The following is an 18785-nucleotide window of genomic DNA, read 5'->3' on the forward strand; positions in this document are numbered from 1 at the left end:
TTTTATTTTTAAATGTGAAAATTAATTTTGATATTATATGTTTAAGTATTATTTTACATTATTGAATTTATTACAAACGGAAATCTAATTTAAGGTGCCCATAAAGAATTAAATTAAAAAGTAATTAAATTTTTTAGGCTATTTTTTACTTAATTTTAAAAATAATAATTTAATGGGTTTTTATTACTGAGTTTAAATTTATAAATCTTTAGTCATTTTTATTTTTATAAATAAAATTATAACAAAACTTATTCTTCCTCTTTTGGATTTAGACATAAGTCAATCAACTTTGTTTATTCAAAAAAATTAGTAATGTTTGCGATTGCGACTTCTTTTTTTTAAAATCATTTAGCACTTCGTTTTATTAAAGAGTATAATCGTGTTTTTTAATTTTCTTTCAATATTGTCAGTTGAATATATTATCGAATATCATAATTCTTTTGTTTTTATTTTTAAGAAATTAAACCTTACTTTGTTTTTTCGTTCAGAATTCGGTAATTATTCAAGTTAACTTTATTATTTATGGGAAATAATAATGATAAAAAATAGTGTTGTTTTAAAAGTGTTTTTTTTTTTTTTTTTTTTGTCTAATTTATTTAGCACTTTGTTTTAAGCACACAAATAATTTTTAACGAACTTATTTTTTAAATTTTCTTTCTATATTGTTAGGTAAATATATTGATAAATTTCAATTTTATCTATTTTTTTATTATTTATTTTTAAACTAAGAAATCTTTCGTTATTTGCGCGATCATTTTTAGAAAATATAACATTAATATCTTTCTTAAGCAAAACATATACATCAAATTCATAAATTGATTTAAATCAATCTGAGTATGAAGTTTTGATAGAAATCCGACTTTCTGCGCCTTACAAGTAAATGAATTCCAAAAATAATATATCGCGATGCAAAACTGACGATGCATCACGATATAACATTTCTTACATCGCCCAGTCCTAATAGGGAGATATTTTCATTCCCTTGAAGTGTTTGGTCCTCAATCTAGCTATGGTTGAGGAAATGGCTCGATCACAGTTTAGGGCAGGGATGGAGTGCTTCAGAGAGGTGTTAGAAAGTAGTCCGCGGCTGGCTATCGCATCAGCATCAGTTAGGGTCAGGCTGTTGGAAAGTTGGAGTTATCTCGGGCCTCCTTGGCCAGGATATCAGCTTTCTCATTACCATTGATATCGACGTGTGCTGGTATCCATTGAAAGATACAAGTTCTTTGGGTCATGGTTATTTCGTTTAAGAGCAGGATGATATCTTGGGTGAGTTGGGAATCTCCTCTTAAAATGGTCTGGAGGGCAGAGCGAGAGTCCGAGAATAACAAAAATCCATTAGAATTCTGGATTGCCTAGGAGTAGTAGAGGTTCAAAGCCTCCTTTAGCTAGATGAACTAATTTGGTAGGCTTTTTAATACAACTAAAACCTAATGTCTATTCAAATTTCGCGCTTGTTTCGCGCAAAAGTTAGGTGCTAGTGACGCCACCGTGAACATGCAAATCAGAGTTACTTTAAAATAGGTGTTCTACAGTTCGTAACGATTATTTTTCGTTAAATTTTGCATAATAAGTTGTTGTTAGTCAAGAATGCTTCTAAGAAGACGAAGAAGCCATTATGAATAGCTAACTGACTTTGAACGTGGTCGTGTGATAAGGCTGTGAGAAGGTGGATTTTCTTTCCGCGTTATTGCAGAAAGACTGGGGAGAAATGCATCATTAAATAACTCATATACTAATATAATATATGATTATATCTAAAATAACTAATATGAATTTAAAACTTTTTAATCAGCCGTAAATTTTATAAAATACTCCTAAATGAATTATTAGTTGAAATTAAACGAAACAAAGGATTTGGGCTGCGTTACATTGCGTTTATTTCTAATTAAACAAGCATTTCATTTTTTTTTTTTTTTTTTTTTTTTTTTTTTTTTTTTTTTTTTACATCAGAGTTGAGCTTTTGAAGAAAAAAACATTTACGACAGGTAAATCGTCAAAAACTTATGCTGATAGTCAAGAAATCATAATATGTGTAATATTTTCTTACCGTGTATTTAAAACATTAAATTAATAAGTAAACAAATACAAATATATTATATGAATATATGCTAAATACTATTTTGTAAATACACGGTAAACAATAAAACATATTTATGTTTAATACGGTAAACAATAATTAATTTAAAGTAGAATTTATAGTTTGAGTCCATAAATACGATTTTTTTTTTAAATTTTAACACAAGATTTTTGTTAAAACCGTCAAAAACTAACACACAACCCTCTTCTATGTCAATTCCACTAACAAAAAACAGTAAGCATTAAAAAAAACATGACATATTCCTTGATTCCATACACCCACAAAAAATTTTAATGACGTTTTCAACTTCCCTTTTTACTTATTTTAAATTAAAAATGTTACAAAGCATATAACTTCCCAACTACTTAGCACTCTAAGCTCATACTTAAAGTTTTGTTGTCGAAACAGTTGTTATTCGAACATTACATGCAAACAAACTCATTAGTTAACAATTTGGTAGACTTTTCTATTTTTGGAAAGAATATTTTTTTAGCACTCATCAGTTTCTTTCAGATAAAATTGTTTGACAAAGTCTCATTACGGTGCTTTTACGTCATTATATGTTCTGTCAAATCAGCATCCCCCCACTTAGTGTTTCCTGAAACTTTACTCTTCAAAAAAGAAGAAAACGTTTTGAAATGCAATATTAAAATTTAAGGACACAATCAACTTCATTGTCTCAGAAAAATTCTTCATTAAATTGCAAATAAATATTTCACTGTTTGCTTAATTGAAATTAAATTATTAAACCAAGTGGAAAACGTTAATTATTATTGAAACGGAAAATTATCTGAATAATGTTAAGCTAGAAGAGCTATACATTTTTGTTTATCTTTTTGTTCTTATATTTTATTTACATAAATATTTAAAGGATTCAGCAATTATACTTAAAACTATTTAATAAAAATGCTTTTTTATAAATATGTAAGTATTCATATCTAGTGTTAACCAGGGTTGGAGAAAAAAACTGATACTACAAAAAATATTATACTTCTAATATTATTATGATTCTGTGAAAATACACTTTGTTAAGGCTATTTTTCAAAGGCATCGTCGTCTTTGAAAAAGATGCTTTTTTGAAAATATGCTATTTTCATAACTGCTGCTATCTATAGCCAGCACTCTCTATGCTTTTTCTGAGAATAGCGCAAAACATCAATATGAAGAAAAGCCTTAGTTACCAATGCCGCATTATCTAGGCTCATAAAAATTTGCAAAAACTGAGAATAAGGCAGTGATTTTGATAATTTTCATCTAAGGGGGAAATGTTGCCAAATTGACGATTTTTAAAAAAGTTTAGTAACTTTTAAAATATTTAAGTTATTTGTTTGTTCTAAAGCCCAGATAATTCTTCACGGAAAGACGATATATAATGATTAAAATTATAGCTTTGATTCAAGTGTAAAGCACTTAAACTGTTGCTTTTTTTTTTCTTCTCTTTGTCAAAAAAGTTTCGAAAAACCACATTAATGTGTTATTCGGAACGAAATTAACTGATACCTAGATTTGAAAAATAATAAACAGTAAATACTTTAACAAATTAAAATTAGGACTACAGCACTATAAGAATCAATATAAGAACTATAAGAATAAGCACTATAAAAATATGCCACTATAAGAGTCAATATATAACAAATAATTTTACAATATAAAACGATAACTTTATATTATATAATAGTTCAAATTGGTATTGGAAACTACTGAGTCCTTTATATTTTTATAAATTTCGATATAAATATTAAAATTTATATCAAGCAACATCTCTCACTTTTTTTTTTTTTTTTTTTTTTTTTTTTTTTTTTTTTTTTTTTTTTAACTTTTGACTTCAAGCAATGGATTAAGATATTATTTGAAGCAAAAAAGGGGAGAAAAAAAATTGCGAAAAAGCACTTAAAATTGTAGTACCTTTCGGACAAATTAGAATTTCGAAAAATATTCGCGTTAAGTTCATAAATAAAAATGGCCCATCCCAGCAAGTCAAATTTCAATTATGTAGTCCCGATACATTTTTACAAGTTTAACAGTTTATTCCGGAACTTGTAATTGAATATTAAATTTTTTTTATTCCATCGTATTCCCTATACTATCTACACACCAACCTAACTTCAAGTTTCTAAGTTTTACAAAATTTAAAGCCAAAATGAACGGTCAAAACAGCAGTGAATAAATATTTAATATCAGTTAAGATTTTCTAATACAGAGAGAAGTAATATTGGAAAAGAATGGTTTAATGATTGGTTGAATAAATATAATAAAAAATAATGGTAATATTTGAATGAAGAAAAGGTTTGAAAATGTCAAAAGTGCTGCATGCATGTATACAAAAGAGAAGTATTTAGGAATGACTAAGTGCTTATAATGCAGCATTAAATAAAATACATAAAGTTCATTGATAATATTTTATATAAATTTTGAACTTTTTTTAATTGTTCTTTTTTACAAATATTGTACTTTGTAAATGAATCATAAATAAAAACATACTGCATAGAATCAGTAAAAATTCCAAAAATAAACTGAAAATAAAATCATTCCGTTCTATAAATATTCAACTACATTATTTAACTCATTTCTGTACATGGAGTTGATATTAGTCTATTTTACATAGGTAAGCAATTCTGAGAGACATTGTGACGTAAATTTAAATTTGCGATATTAATTTATTTTATCTAAAAATTGCATACTAATGTTTATTTATAGCAAAACCGAGTCACATTGGCAATTAAAATTTAAAATTGCAAAGATTAGGGGCTATTTTTTCATTTGATTACATTTAAAGGAAAAGTATTTATATAATTAATAGAATTTAAAAAAAAATTCCTTTAAAAAAATCGTTTGGTTAACTACCCAAACAGGGTGACAAAAATTTTATCAAAATTAGTTAAAATATTATGCTATGCAGAATTAGATATGTTTATACAGTTCTATGACAAATATATCATTTCTTTATTAGAATCAGTGATGTGGTAGTTAAAAAGAACATACAATACGCCGCTTTCGGTTAGAAGAAACCTGTTTCCTCTAACACCATTACTTATAAAGTTTAAAACAGCAATCCAGTTTAAATCTAAGTATTCATTTTCAAGCGCTTTAATACAAATTAAAAATTAAATAAAAACTAAAAAATTGCAAGGTAAGTAAAAATTAGTTTAAAGTTTAAGGCTAACATAAAACTTTAAACCAATATAAACTCTACTTTCAATTCTTTACATTAAAGAGTAGAGCAAAACCTAATTACATAATTATTTTTAAAAAAATATTGAAATATCAATTAAATTAACAAGTCACATTCTAATCATATTCACTACTACAAATCACATAATGAATTTTCTTATCAAATACCAATAAGAATGAATACTCAAACTCTTAGATAACATGATTATAAATTTTAAAATTTTGAACATTTACTGAAATAGAGGATCTTAAAAAAGTTACGTATTTAAAATAGTACAAGTGGACACCTCTTTACTTTTTTCTAGTACTGTATTACAAACTTTGATTTACTCCAGTTTCTACCACAGAAGTATTGAACATAAAATTAAAAATCAGAGAATTTTTAAATCCATTAACAAGACTGCTCTTATTTAGCTTGTGCACAAGAACCAGGAGTGACTAATACCAAACATCAAATACTAGTGCCCAGATAGAACTAGTGTCTAGATTCTGGGGACTAGGAAAAAAAATCAATAAAAATGACCTTACTTTCTAGATCCTGTAGATAAAATACATAGTTAAATCAAACTTTGAGGCTACAGCAAGTTTGGCTGGCTCAAAATTTCATTCCTTCCATTATACTGGACAACAATAAACCAATATTTCAGCTGAAATTTTCCTTTACATAATTTACAAAGTAAAATTATTTTTGTTTTATTATCTTCTTTTCAATAATTACCAATTTTCCTTCTTTTTCATGAAAAATCTATCTAATCAAAATTTAATTAATGGAGATACCTTAGTTTTATTAACCATGTTTGAGCCCTTCGGAAACACAAGCACTTAAGTTATTGCTCCCTCCCCCCTGCCTTATGCTTTTAATAGTATAACTCAGCCACTCTGAGAAAAAAGGTAAAAAGGAGATAGTACTTCTAAAAATTTCCAAAAATGCCCTAAAATTAAAAAGAAAAACAAAATTTAAAAAATTCCTTAAAATGAAAAAAAAAAAATATCCAAAAGATTACCCACTAAATTTTAAAAAATTATCTTAAAAGGCAAAAAGAGTCCAAAAATGCAATCATCATTAAAATTCTGGCCTAAATTAACAATGTAAAAAAAAATGAAACAATGCTAGAAACTGAGTCTGGCACAAAAGCAAGGATCACTTGGAAATAAGGGAGAAAAAACCAGTCCTGACCACTGCCTATTATAAAGGAAGTTCAACCATCTGAGGGTATTTTCATGTCATGTAAACTACCATTGTAGATTCTCCACAACAATCAATTTCAAATAACCAACAAAATTTTCGAACTGTTTAATAAGTGGCAGAAGAAGTGTGGAAATGTTCACACACTTTTTTTTCCCTCTGAAGTGGATGAAACTAACATAAAGACAAGCCTGATAGTAGTGAAAAAGAAAGAGCAAATTAGGAGTTGAAGAATATTAATCATAATAAAAAAAAAATTTATCAAAATTTAATTAACACAATGAAGATGTCTTAATTTTAGTAACCATGTTCGAGCAATCTGGAAACACAGGCCCTAAATTTGCTGCCCTTTCCCCTCTGCCCTATGTATGGGTATCAGTTCTCGTCAACACCTATTTTCACGTACAGAAAATTAATGGAGTGGGCAGAAGTATATCTATTGAAAATCACACACTAATGTAAGTAGGTTATTACTCGCCAAATCCTTAGAGCGCCAAAGACGAAAAGAGTCTCAATATGGAAAACCGATCTACCTCGTTCTCAAGGAACATTGATTTGCTTTACCTTTTGTGAGAGAGTATAAATTAGGAAGTATACAATATGAAAACCTTAGCTTTGGGAATGGTTTTTTCCTTACCGATAACAAGGATGTGTACTGACCAGTATGGTTACAGAAGTTTTCAAGCTAAAATAGCTTAAAGGATGATTGAGATAATTTTGGGAAAAAAATATAAAGCCTGTGAAACTATAAGAACTTTAAGCATTATGTTGCATGGAACATAGTAAAAGAAACGAAATTTTGTTGCAGGAAAACTCCCGACTTAAAGCCTTTTTAAAGCCGAAATTATTTTCACACCGTTCATTTGTAAAAGTGAAACTTTAAAAAAAAATTATGAATAAAATATAGTAGTTTTTGTTAGGTAGTTTTTAAATTGACCACTAAGTTTGTTACAATTGGGAAGATTTTTAGATTGGTCACCAAGTTTTAACAACTATGCAGCAACAAACACGAGGATTACACACACACATATATTTATATATCATAGAAGGTAACAGACTTGAAGATTACAATTCGTAGCCACTTTCACAGAAGCCATCAAATATATGGAGACATTCATATATTTTAACAAATACAAGATAGGGGCAGTGGCCATTTGGCAATTGCAGGTGAAGTAAACAGGTATCAATATGCAGGGTTCATAGTTAGTGGTCGTTAATCTTATTTTGAAGCAAATAATTTTAATTTGATGATCATAATTGTGACCTTTGAGGATAAACTTATATTCATAAATAATGATTTTGCTACCCTATTTCTTTAGTCTGTTGACATTTTTCTTAAATCGTTTACAAAAATTTCTGTTTCATGGCCGTAATTTTGTAATTAGAACATTCCCAGGATTTGAAATTAACTGTGGTGACCATCAAATTTTCACTCGAACCACCATAAAATAATAATCAATGGTCCTCAAAACCAAAAAAGCATGCAATCCTTTTTAAAAGGGTAGTATATTATTTTCGTTTTATGATTTTTAGTTTCTTGTTGACACAAAATAATGTATTTCATCATAATTATGACATTGCACATTCTCTGCACTATAAGTTTTCATTTTAATTCATTTCATTAACTTTTTTCTAAAAAAAGGGATTCATAAATGGTCCAGTGAAAATGAGTACAAATAAGTAATATCTTATGAGTACTGACTGGTCATTAGGACAAATGACAGCATTTTCTTACTTTTTACCCCACATTTTTTACTATAACAATCTACTGTTTTGTTTTTACCCACAGATGTGCATGTGGATTTATATCCTTGTGCTTTACTCAGTTAATTAGGTAACATTACTTATTAAACTCAGTTTTATTGTAGGACTCTGATGCTTTACAGCATTAGTCTCCCTCCCGGTCCGCAGATCAAATTGTCCCGGGCCACTCAAGAAACATTAAATTATTTCTATTTTACTTAATATGGTCTATTTTTCTCGGGTTTGTACAGTTTTCCATTGATGAGAAGTTAACCTGAGCAGAGAGAAGTTACCTAAAGCAGCACAAAAATCACACTTACAATAATTGTATTCATGTCCGGATATGTTCAAATACAATTAAACTTAAATTATTAAATCAAAAATTATAAACAATCAATGTCCTTCTCCCCTTCAGCACACCATGATAAAATTATGAAACGTTGACCGGTCCACGGCAATAAAAAGATTGGTAATGCTTTGCAGCACGGATAACTAATATTTCTTATTCACATTATTAAATAGAAAAACAGTGTTTAAGAAACTGTTGTTGTTGTGGCTTATCCTCCAAATGTCTGACAAGGTCCCTCAGACCATTCACCCTAAGGAAATAGAGGACCAGAAGAGGGGAATAGTACCTATATGTCCACTCTGGAAAGTCCCAAACAGTCCAGGATGATATAAGTGTTTAAGAAATGAAGTTAAGTAGCTCGACAATTTAAGGACAATATATAAATACGAAAGAATCAAAAAGTTAATGAAATAAAGATCAAAAAGTAATTATAAAGAACACTCATTGTGAAATACATTAAGATCAGCACTTCATTTTAATTTTCAGTTAGTTATATTTTCCTATTCGATTTTAAATAGTGCAGTTAAAACATTAATAAATAGGAGGCAAAATACAATTATTAAAACTTATTTCATTAATAAAACTTAATATGTAGTTTAAATAATAATATAAGCATACATAAATTAATACTATAAATAAACACAAAATAAAACAAAAAAACAAAATAAAAAAATAGCATTTAGAGCAACTTACGATTCCTTCTCTCTCTTTAAAGTAAAAATAAATAATAATAATAAAATAAAACTTAAATATATGAAGCAAATCTCGAGAAGTAAAAAAGAAAACAGTAGGAATTTTTTTTTAATTGCAAAATGGGAACATTTTCATGTTGGTACCTGTTTGTGCCAACAACAATCACCCATGGAGCCAAAAGATTTTTTGTGAATGCAAAGAAATTTTAAAAGATATGAAGTATCTTGCCAGGGGATGGCTACGAGTTACTTCCGTCAAGTTTGTCAGATTCTCTGATGTCCTTTTTTTTCTTTCATATTCTACCGGTGGCTCCATAGCTTGGCTAGTATTTTGGTACGAGTACCAAAGAGGAAATGTTCTCCAAATAACAGTATAATTTTTAATATAAATTTTTACACCTATTTTTGTTACACCAGCAATAAATCTAACAAAACGGCAATAAAATAAATTTCAGACCGGTACTAAGACACTCTAAATTTCTAATGAGATGGAAATAAAAAGTTTGAAAAGCAAAAAGGTATAAAAATCTACATAAATTACTCTATTAAAGAAATATACCCCATATATCTAGTATTTAACATTGTTGTTTCTTAAACATTAGTCATTTATAATGATCAATATATAATTAGTAATATGACTGTTCACATTTAGATAATTAAATTTATTATCATATGTTCAGAAAATAATAAGGAAAGCAGCAAATATAAATCAAGTAGGTATCACTAAGTAAATAAAAAAAATTTACTTTTTTGATTGTTATAAAATGTTTCCTCCTTAAAATTAAAGACTTTATACATTTTTGCTGCATCATTATTAAAACTACAAGATAAGCTTGACATATATTTAGATTAATAATTAAACAACTATAAAATAAAGCTAAACTTATTTGATTGTCAACAAAAAATAGAAATAATAATAAGTGAAGTAGAGAGTAAATAAAATCAAAAATCAATTAGTAAATAAAAACATTGAAGTTTCTACAACTGTAATGAATTGATTTACTCTTAAAATTTACGATTTAATTCATTTCGCTACATCAATAAAGCAAACAAAAAATTTAGCTTTACTTATTTACTTAACTAAGCTTGCTTTACTTATTTACTTAACTAAGCTTGCTTTACTTACAACCAGAATATTTGTATAAGAATCAATAATTTGTAATACGATCGAAATAAGGAAAACAATTTCTGAAGAAACCAAATGCATATTTTATGAAATAATGAATATTTCCAAAAGATCGAAAACTAAGCTGTTTTTATACGTATGAATGCAATTAGCTATCACCTGTCAAACTTGTGTTTACAGTTAATTCCTTAAGAAAGTGAGAAATTTCTCTCCAGAATAAGAAGAATTCTTTTTAAAAAATAGGAAATAAAAATATTCCACATTTTTATAACACAATTACAAAAAGAGTTTAATTTAAAATAGAATCGAAGAACAATAATCAATTAGTAAAGAACAAACACATGGTAAATAATTTTAAGGTCACACACATCTCAAAATCAATAAATTACTAGGCACATCGTACGCCAATAATCAAAATTATAACAGTTATCACTATTTCAACCTCGAAAATTCTAATCCCTACATTAATTAAATAAAAAATCTCTTTTTAAGAAACAGAAACTAAACTTTAGGCGATAGATTATCGCATATTGTAGAATGGAGCTGACGATAAATATATGATTCATTGACTTACCGGAATATCTAGTTCTTACAAAGCGACTGGAAAGTCAACCGAGGAAGGAAATAACACTGAGCACCAAAATTACCAACATTTGTTATGTCACTACTGTTTATCTATAAAAATTTAAATCACAGCACGTAAAAATGTCTGTCGCCCATATACTTTTTAATCTCGAAACCATTTCATAAAAAATAAAGCAAATTAAAATCATAGACAATATGAATACATTGAGTAGAGAAACTATTTGCTCTTCTCATTTTTGCTACTACTTAGATAGATGTCAGGACAATCGGTAAAGATGCTCTTCCAATTTTCCTCAACGCTTTGATAGATGTCAGGGCGATCAATGTTAGGTCGAGAAGTTCAGATTTACGCGCAATTTTTCTTCGTTTATAAAAATAAACTTCGTTTCAGAAAATTAATGTAAAACAAACCTAGAGGTTGGGGGTTCATTCCCAAACAATATCATTTCTTTTTTTTAAAATAGTTTAATCCTTTTACCATAGATATGTCCTTTTTTTTTCAAAGTTTATTAGGTAAGAAATTTGAATGACATTTTGTCTTTTCATAAATTTCAATTTCAATTATTTTCTTACACGAGAAGAAAAGTTCTACTCTAACATATAAGAGATTTTTATGATCAATATAAGAGTGGATTGTACGAGAAAGGATTAAAATCCTTGTTAAAGAGAACGGATAGCACAATGGGACCTACTCTAGTTCCGGTTAAAAAGTTTGCAGCTGCTTACTGCATGTTATTCTGATAGGCGATGTTTTCAAACGGATAATTTTGTTTTCAATAAAAGAAATAAACTAGATAATTTCTGAGCTCAAATCTGCCGTATTTCATAAGATATTAATGTTGTTATGTAATTCTGGGGAGTTTGGAGTGAAAATTTGTTTTAGTTATTTTGTTATTTATTATTAGAAAAGGTGACATGGTTGCTAGATTTTGAACAACTCGCTTTTTTGGCAGTCTTGATTTGGCCTTCTTCCATTTTTTATTACTGTTTGTTCGTGTTGCAAGCTGTGCACCATCTTACGTTAGTGTTAACACTTTTAGTATTGTAAACACAAGTATTCTTAGCATTGTAAACATAAGTAATAAGTAATCAAATGCATTGTTTGCAAAAATCTCAAAACACAATGATGCCAAATGGCTTTAAAATGCAACTGAAACAGTAACCCAGAAATTTAGGCAGTCCCGAGCCCGAGTTTGCAGCGCTCCCTAGTGTAGAAAACACCATCCATAAATGAAGAAGAAAAAAAAATGACCATAGTCTCCCTTCATCATAAATAACTTCGTAACAAACGTCTAGTGAGCAACTTCAATTCTTTTCATACAAGATGAAAAACTTTAAAATGTTTTTAATATCTTGAAAATTATCAAATTATGTAATAACTCAAAAGAAGTTAAATTCTTAAACTTAAAACTAAAAATTGAATGGAAAAAGAAGCTAGATTTGAAATGTTTAAAACTTTAGATCATGGTCCTCATTTTTCTTAAATTAAGTATATATTTATATTAAATTAAATATGCATCTTTAAAAAATCAGATTTTAGTTCGAAGCATGCGAAGTCTGAATTTTTCATAAAGCGCTAATGAGCATTAGTGATTTTTTTTTTATAGTTTTTGGAAATTTGAGATTCATTTAAAACTCGTTTCACACAGAAATTCGGGCATCACGTTTTCTGGAAATGCCAATTTAGATCTAGAGACCTAGAATAATTTTTTGAGGTAGGTAGGTATTTTATTTACGTCGCACTAGAGCTGCACAATGGGCAATTGGCGACGATCTGGGAAATATCCCTGAGGATGATCCGAAGACATGACATCACAATTTTGATCCTTTGCAAAGGGGATTGCTCCCCTGTTTTGGTAGCCCGACGGTCTGTCAATCGGTATTCGAACCTGCTATAATTCGATCAGTTTTCGAAATCTATATCTTTTGATCAGTACTCGAACCCACTATATTTCTTTTGGTACTTGAACTTACTATTAATTTTCTGTTTTCAAAACCACTCTCTTTTTCAGTAAGTATGTATGCATAGATTTCTAATTGCGATTTCAAGTTTTCACATGGGTTCGGGATACTCTGGTGGGTATGTTGCTGGAGTCACGTTTAAGAAAACGGGAGTTCCAATCCAGCCGGCTGAGGACTCTCCGTGTAGTAAGTGCTGACTGGTGAGCGTTGAATCTATCTGGTTACAATGTCCTCCATGTTCCCATAAAAAAATTACACGTCTGGGGATAACTGAATTGATCGTTGTCTGGTTCAGGTCAAAAATTACGATCTGTGGATGAAGGAATGGAAGTATGAATGGGTCCGCCGTGGAAGCGGGTGTGACGTGACTTATAGGTGTGGCAGAAATTGAATTTTTGGCCATAAATGGCGCAAATGGAAAGCAAGAACTGTCACACCCCTTGCCTTTATGGCCTAAGACAACAAGTGTAAACTTGGAGAAATTGTTGCTCATATAATGTATACATAAATGGCCTAGTATCTCCCTTTAAGACTTAACCTATGATTTTTAAGCTTGGCCAGATATTATAATAAAATATATTATACTAATGTACCGAAGGAAATAATTATAGACAAACTGGGGACCCACAAAGCGGTAAAATATAGTGACCGGGGATTGAACTCCGATTATGGTCAGCATTTAAGAATTATATTAAAATATTATGTTTTTTATTTAATTTATTTTACAATACTGTCAACAATCTCGAGCTCGGCACCTACTCTAGTTCCGGTTAAAAAGTTTGCAGCTGCTTACTACACGTTATTCTGATAGGCGATGTTTTCAAACGGATAATTTTGTTTTCAATAAAAGAAATAAATTATATAATTTCTGAGCTCAAATCTGCCATATTTCATAAGATATTAATGATAATATGTAATTCTGGTGAGTGTGAAGTGAAAATTTGTTTTAGTTTTTTAGAGATATATTGTGAAAAAAGGTGACATGGTTGCTAGATTTTGAATAACTCGCTTTTTTGGCAGTCTTGATATGGCCTCTTTCCATAAGTTTATTACTGTTTTTTCTTGTTATAAGCTGTGCACCATCTTACGTTAGTGTTAACACTTTTAGCATTTCTTAAACACCAGTATTGTTAGCATTGTAAACACAAGTAATAAGTAATCAAATACATTGTTTGCAAGAATCTCAAAACACAATGATGCCAAATGGCTTTAAAATACAACGGAAACAGTAACCCGGAAATTCAGGCGGTACCGAGCTTGCAGCGTTCCCTAGTGTAGAAAACACCATCCATTCATTTTCTTAAAATTATTATTTTTCTATTTTCTGAGTGATGTTAAAACTGAGAAATTGTTGCTCATATAATGCACATATATATGACTCCATATCTGTCCTTAATATTAACTTATAACTTTTATACTCGACAAAATATTATGTTATAATATATCATACTAAAGGAAATAATTCTAGACAAATTGTTATAAGTCTGAAAGACAGGTGTGGTTTGGACGTTAAGTGATAATAATCTAGAAATTGCTAGTCCCGAGTGTACGGGGTCAATATTTAAGAATTAAATTTAATAAAAAAAATTTTTTTTCTTCATAATATTGCAACGCAAATAAAATATTCATTTTCTCAAAATTATAAATTTTTTATTTTCTGAGTGCGAATAATAGCGTTAAAATTGAGAAATTGTTGCTCATATACTGCACATATAAATGGCTCCATATCTCTCCTTAATAAAATAACTTTAAAGCTTTATTAATTTAACTCCTTAATATATTAACCAATAACTTTCAAACTTGACTAGATATTATGTTATAATATATCATAAAGGAAATAATTATTCGCGATCGCAACACTCGAATACGCCATCTGGGGAGAGACTGGTTTCATGCCTTTAGCCCTTCTCCCTTCCCTCTCCTCCTCTTTTCAGTTGTATAGGAATGTACTACGATATTTTCCCCTTTCTTAATATTTTTCCTTTTTATTTAATAAAAATATTTTTTAAAATTTCCGTGATACTTTTCTTTAGAACTATGTTTAATGTAGTTTTCAGTTCCATATAGTTTTTCAAGTTAAAAGATTTTAATCTATATGAAAATCAAGAGAGAAACTAACGTACTTCCTTCCTCTATGACTTTCCACACGCTAATGGGGAAAGCATGTGATGTGTTGCCATAGGAAAAGAGTTCTGCTCTACGCCACCTGCAGCCCATTTCGATCGCCAATAGATAATTTAGGAGTGTGTGGTGACTGGTGAGGCCGTTAGGAGTAAGAGAAAAGAAGCAAAGAAGTGCTAGTTTCGATGATCCAGGGCTCGAACCCTTGTAACGTAAATAAAATATTCCTTTTCTTTAAATTGTTATTTTCTTTCTTCTAAATGCAAATAATAGCTTAAAAATAGAGAAATTTTTGCTCATTTACATGGCTCCTTGTTGTTGCAGTTCATTTACGTCGCACTAGAGCTGCACAATGCCAACCTGGTGGCCGAGTGGTTAGCGTGCCTGACTGAGGAGCCACTGGTCGCGGGTTCGAATCCTGCTCAGGACATGGATGTTTCCATCTCTCTCTCTGTGTGTTCTATGTCTTTTCTCCTTTGTGTGTGTTTGTGTGAATGTGACCCGCCCTATAAACGGGTTGTGGTTGTGTGACGTGGGCGACGCTGCTCCACCGCCGTGGCTTCGTCACAGGTGCTCACTGGATAACGAGAAGAGAGTAGCAGTTCTGGTATTCCTGTGGCCAATGGGACAATCCCCAAGTGCCCGCCATTAAAAAAAAAAGAGCTGCACAATGGGCTATTGGCGACGGTCTGGGAAACATCCCTAAGGATGATCCGAAGACATGCCATCACAATTTTGATCCTCTGCAGAGGGGATGCCCCCCCCCCGCTTCGGTAGCCCGTCTACCTGCACGTGAAGTCGAGCACTTTACTGTAGAACAGTTTAACGAGGACCAATGCCGCACACCCTCGGTCCCTACGCAGACCGATCCAAGTGGTCATCCACCCGCACACTGACAGCAGCCAGTGATGCTTGACTTCGGTGATCTGCTGGGAACCGTGTCTTAACGATCAGTCCACTGCGGGACTACATGGCTCCTAATTTCCCCCATCCTATAACTTTCAATCTCGTATATATATAATAATATACTATATTATTATATATATACGAGATATACTAAGATATTATATAATAATATACTTTACTTCCTTACCAAAGGATATAGTTATATACAAATTTGGGGACCCACAATGTAGCCCAATATGGTTCCATATAAAAGCGTACTTAAAGCTTTTTATAAGCCAGACAGCTAGATGTGGTATGGTCGTTTGGACTAAGTGCTAGGAAGCAAGAAATTGCTTGTCCCAGGGGTCTGGGCATCGAATCCCAGCCGCAGACAATATTTGCAAGTAATATGTAATTAAAATAAATGTTTTTTTTTTTAAATTTATTTTTCAATATTGTAAAGTAAATAAAGTATTCTTTTTCCACACATTATGATTTTTCTTTATTATAATAGCGAATGAAAGCTTGAAAATGGAGAAATTTTGGCTCACATACTATACATATAAATAATCCCATATCTCCCCTTATTATTAACCTATAATTTTTTAACTCGATCAGGTATTATATTATAATATACCATACCAAAGGAATTTATTATAGACTAATTAGGGGACCCACAATGTGGCACAATATGATTCTATTGATTAAGCGCGGGAAATTATTTAAGGCTTGTTATAAGGCAAGCAGCCAGGTGTGGCTGTTAAGGCTAAATGATAAGAAGCAAGAAATTACTACTTAGAGGATCCTGGGTTTTACCTGTGTCGTGCTCAATATTTAAAAATTATATTTAGTAAAAATAACTGTTTTTTATACTTATTTTACACTAGTGTATCGCAAATAAGTTTTTATTCACTTAAAATAATTAATGTTTCCCTTCTAAGTGTGTATAATAGCGTTAAAATAGAGAAATTGTTGCTCATATACTGTACACATAAATGACCCCATATCTCCACTTAATATTAACCTATAGTTTTCAAACTTGACCAGATATTATATTTTAGTTTATACTACAATACCAAAGAAAATAATTATAGACAAATTAGAGGGCTCGCAATGTTGCACAATATTGTTTAGAAAATAAGTGCAGGAAATTACTTATATCTTGTTATAAGCCAGGTTAGGTGTAGCTGTTAGGGCTAAGTGGTAGGAAGCAAGAAATTGCCAGTTTCAAGGATCCGGGAATCGAACCAGGGGCATGCTCAATATTTAAAAATTATATGTATTTAATAAAAACATAAATATACGCAAAGTAAATATTTTTTTTTAATATAAAATTTTCATTTTTTCCTTTTCTAAATCCGAATGGTGTTAACATTGAAAAATTGTTGCTCATATACTGTACATATAAATGACCTCATATCTCCCCTTAATACTAACCTATAAGTTTCAAACTGGACCAGATATTATATTTTAATATACTACACAACCTTACCTAAGGAAATAATTATAGACAAATTAGGGGGTCCGAGTTAAGGAATCTTTTTCCCATGAGAGGCGACTTTAAATTAAACAGTGATAAATGAGTCCACAATAGTTAATACATATAACCCATAAATGCCACTTACGTGAAATTATTATAGTTTCTGTATAGTTTAATCACTTTATTGCATTATACACTTCATATGCATATCATATATGCTTCATATTTTATTATTACTTTCTAAAACCTGATATAAAAAAAAATTTAAAAAACTCCAAAAGCTTTTTAAAATGACTGTAATCTGTTGAAAACTTTCACCCCCGACATAACTCTTGTTTCTAAGTGCTTAATCTTTCAGCTACTGCAATAGGAAGGGCACCCAACTATGATCGAAATCAGGCGACATGGCCAGTGACTGAGCTGGTATCCTCCTTTCAAAACACTTATAATGCATGAATGAGAGGACTCAGTTACAGATTTAATGTGCATGCTGGTGCACACATACAGTTCTTTGGCCAGGTTAAGGATTGAACTCTGGACCCCAGCTTTCCAATAGGGAATCCACTGGACTGCACATTGCAACGATATCCATTAAAAGTTTAGTACTTCAATGTGTACAAAAAGCATGCTTTAGAAATAAAATACTACTTTGTGCATATTCCTTTTATTAATGTTCAATAAACATTAAAAAAATCAACAAAAATAGAGAGGCGAATTCGAAAGAAATGTTATCATAAAACATGTGTACAATATTTACAAGAGTAATGCATAAGAACTTGATGAGAGTAACAGAATCAACATAAAGTGCATAGCATAACAACAAATGTTAATTTCCTTACCTAAACATAAAAGATACTTAAAAATCTATAGTGTCTAAATATTACACGAACAAAGCATGCAAAAATAACAACAGGTGTATATACAGAACAATTTTAACATTCAAAACAAAGCATTTGTGGTAACTTTTTTTTTTAACAAACAAAACAAATTGTTAACAATTCTGTTCAACAGAGGTAGGTAGTTAATTACAGACAGAGGACTTGGATAATAAAGGTAAATCAACAAAGGGGGAAAAATAAATGCACAGGAGGAATGGCATAATGGAATGAAAACATAACATTTTGACACTTTGTTCATAATAGCATGAATCTTTTCATAGACTAGATAATAAAGTTGGAGAACTAAGAGAAGCATCTCACAAAATATAACTTTTCAATGACAGGGGAAGAATCCCAGGAGTGCGGCTCTCTCCCTCCCTGTGTATATACACACATAGTATTAACCATGTTCGAATTATCTAAACCTCACAAAATGGCAATCAAGAATTCGAACTTGTAATTTTAACTTCATGATTTGAATTGTTTTGAAGTATGAGTAAGGGATGATTTGGTCGCAGCTTCCACCA

At 30.2% G+C, this 18785-nt stretch overlaps 1 protein-coding gene and 1 long non-coding RNA gene across 5 annotated transcripts in view; one reads left to right on the forward strand and one right to left on the reverse strand.

The window, feature by feature from the left end:
• LOC107455513 (uncharacterized) overlaps window positions 1-11138 on the reverse strand; it is a 198406-nt gene extending 187268 nt beyond the window's left edge. For all 4 annotated transcript variants that reach the window (XM_071183112.2, XM_071183115.2, XM_071183114.2 and 1 more), the window contains exon 1: window positions 10922-11138. The gene's annotated coding sequence lies outside the window, so the exon portion shown is untranslated. The remainder of the gene's footprint in view (window positions 1-10921) is intronic.
• Window positions 11139-16116: 4978 nt separating this feature from the next.
• LOC139425989 (uncharacterized) lies at window positions 16117-18036 on the forward strand. The gene is made up of 2 exons (XR_011637203.2): window positions 16117-16300; window positions 17739-18036. It is a non-coding gene; the product is annotated as an uncharacterized LOC139425989 (long non-coding RNA).
• Window positions 18037-18785: the final 749 nt, after the last annotated feature.

The sequence above is a fragment of the Parasteatoda tepidariorum genome, chromosome 7, assembly GCF_982258835.1.
Source record: "Parasteatoda tepidariorum strain Cologne lab strain chromosome 7, Ptep-v5.0, whole genome shotgun sequence".
Taxonomy (NCBI): domain Eukaryota; kingdom Metazoa; phylum Arthropoda; class Arachnida; order Araneae; family Theridiidae; genus Parasteatoda; species Parasteatoda tepidariorum.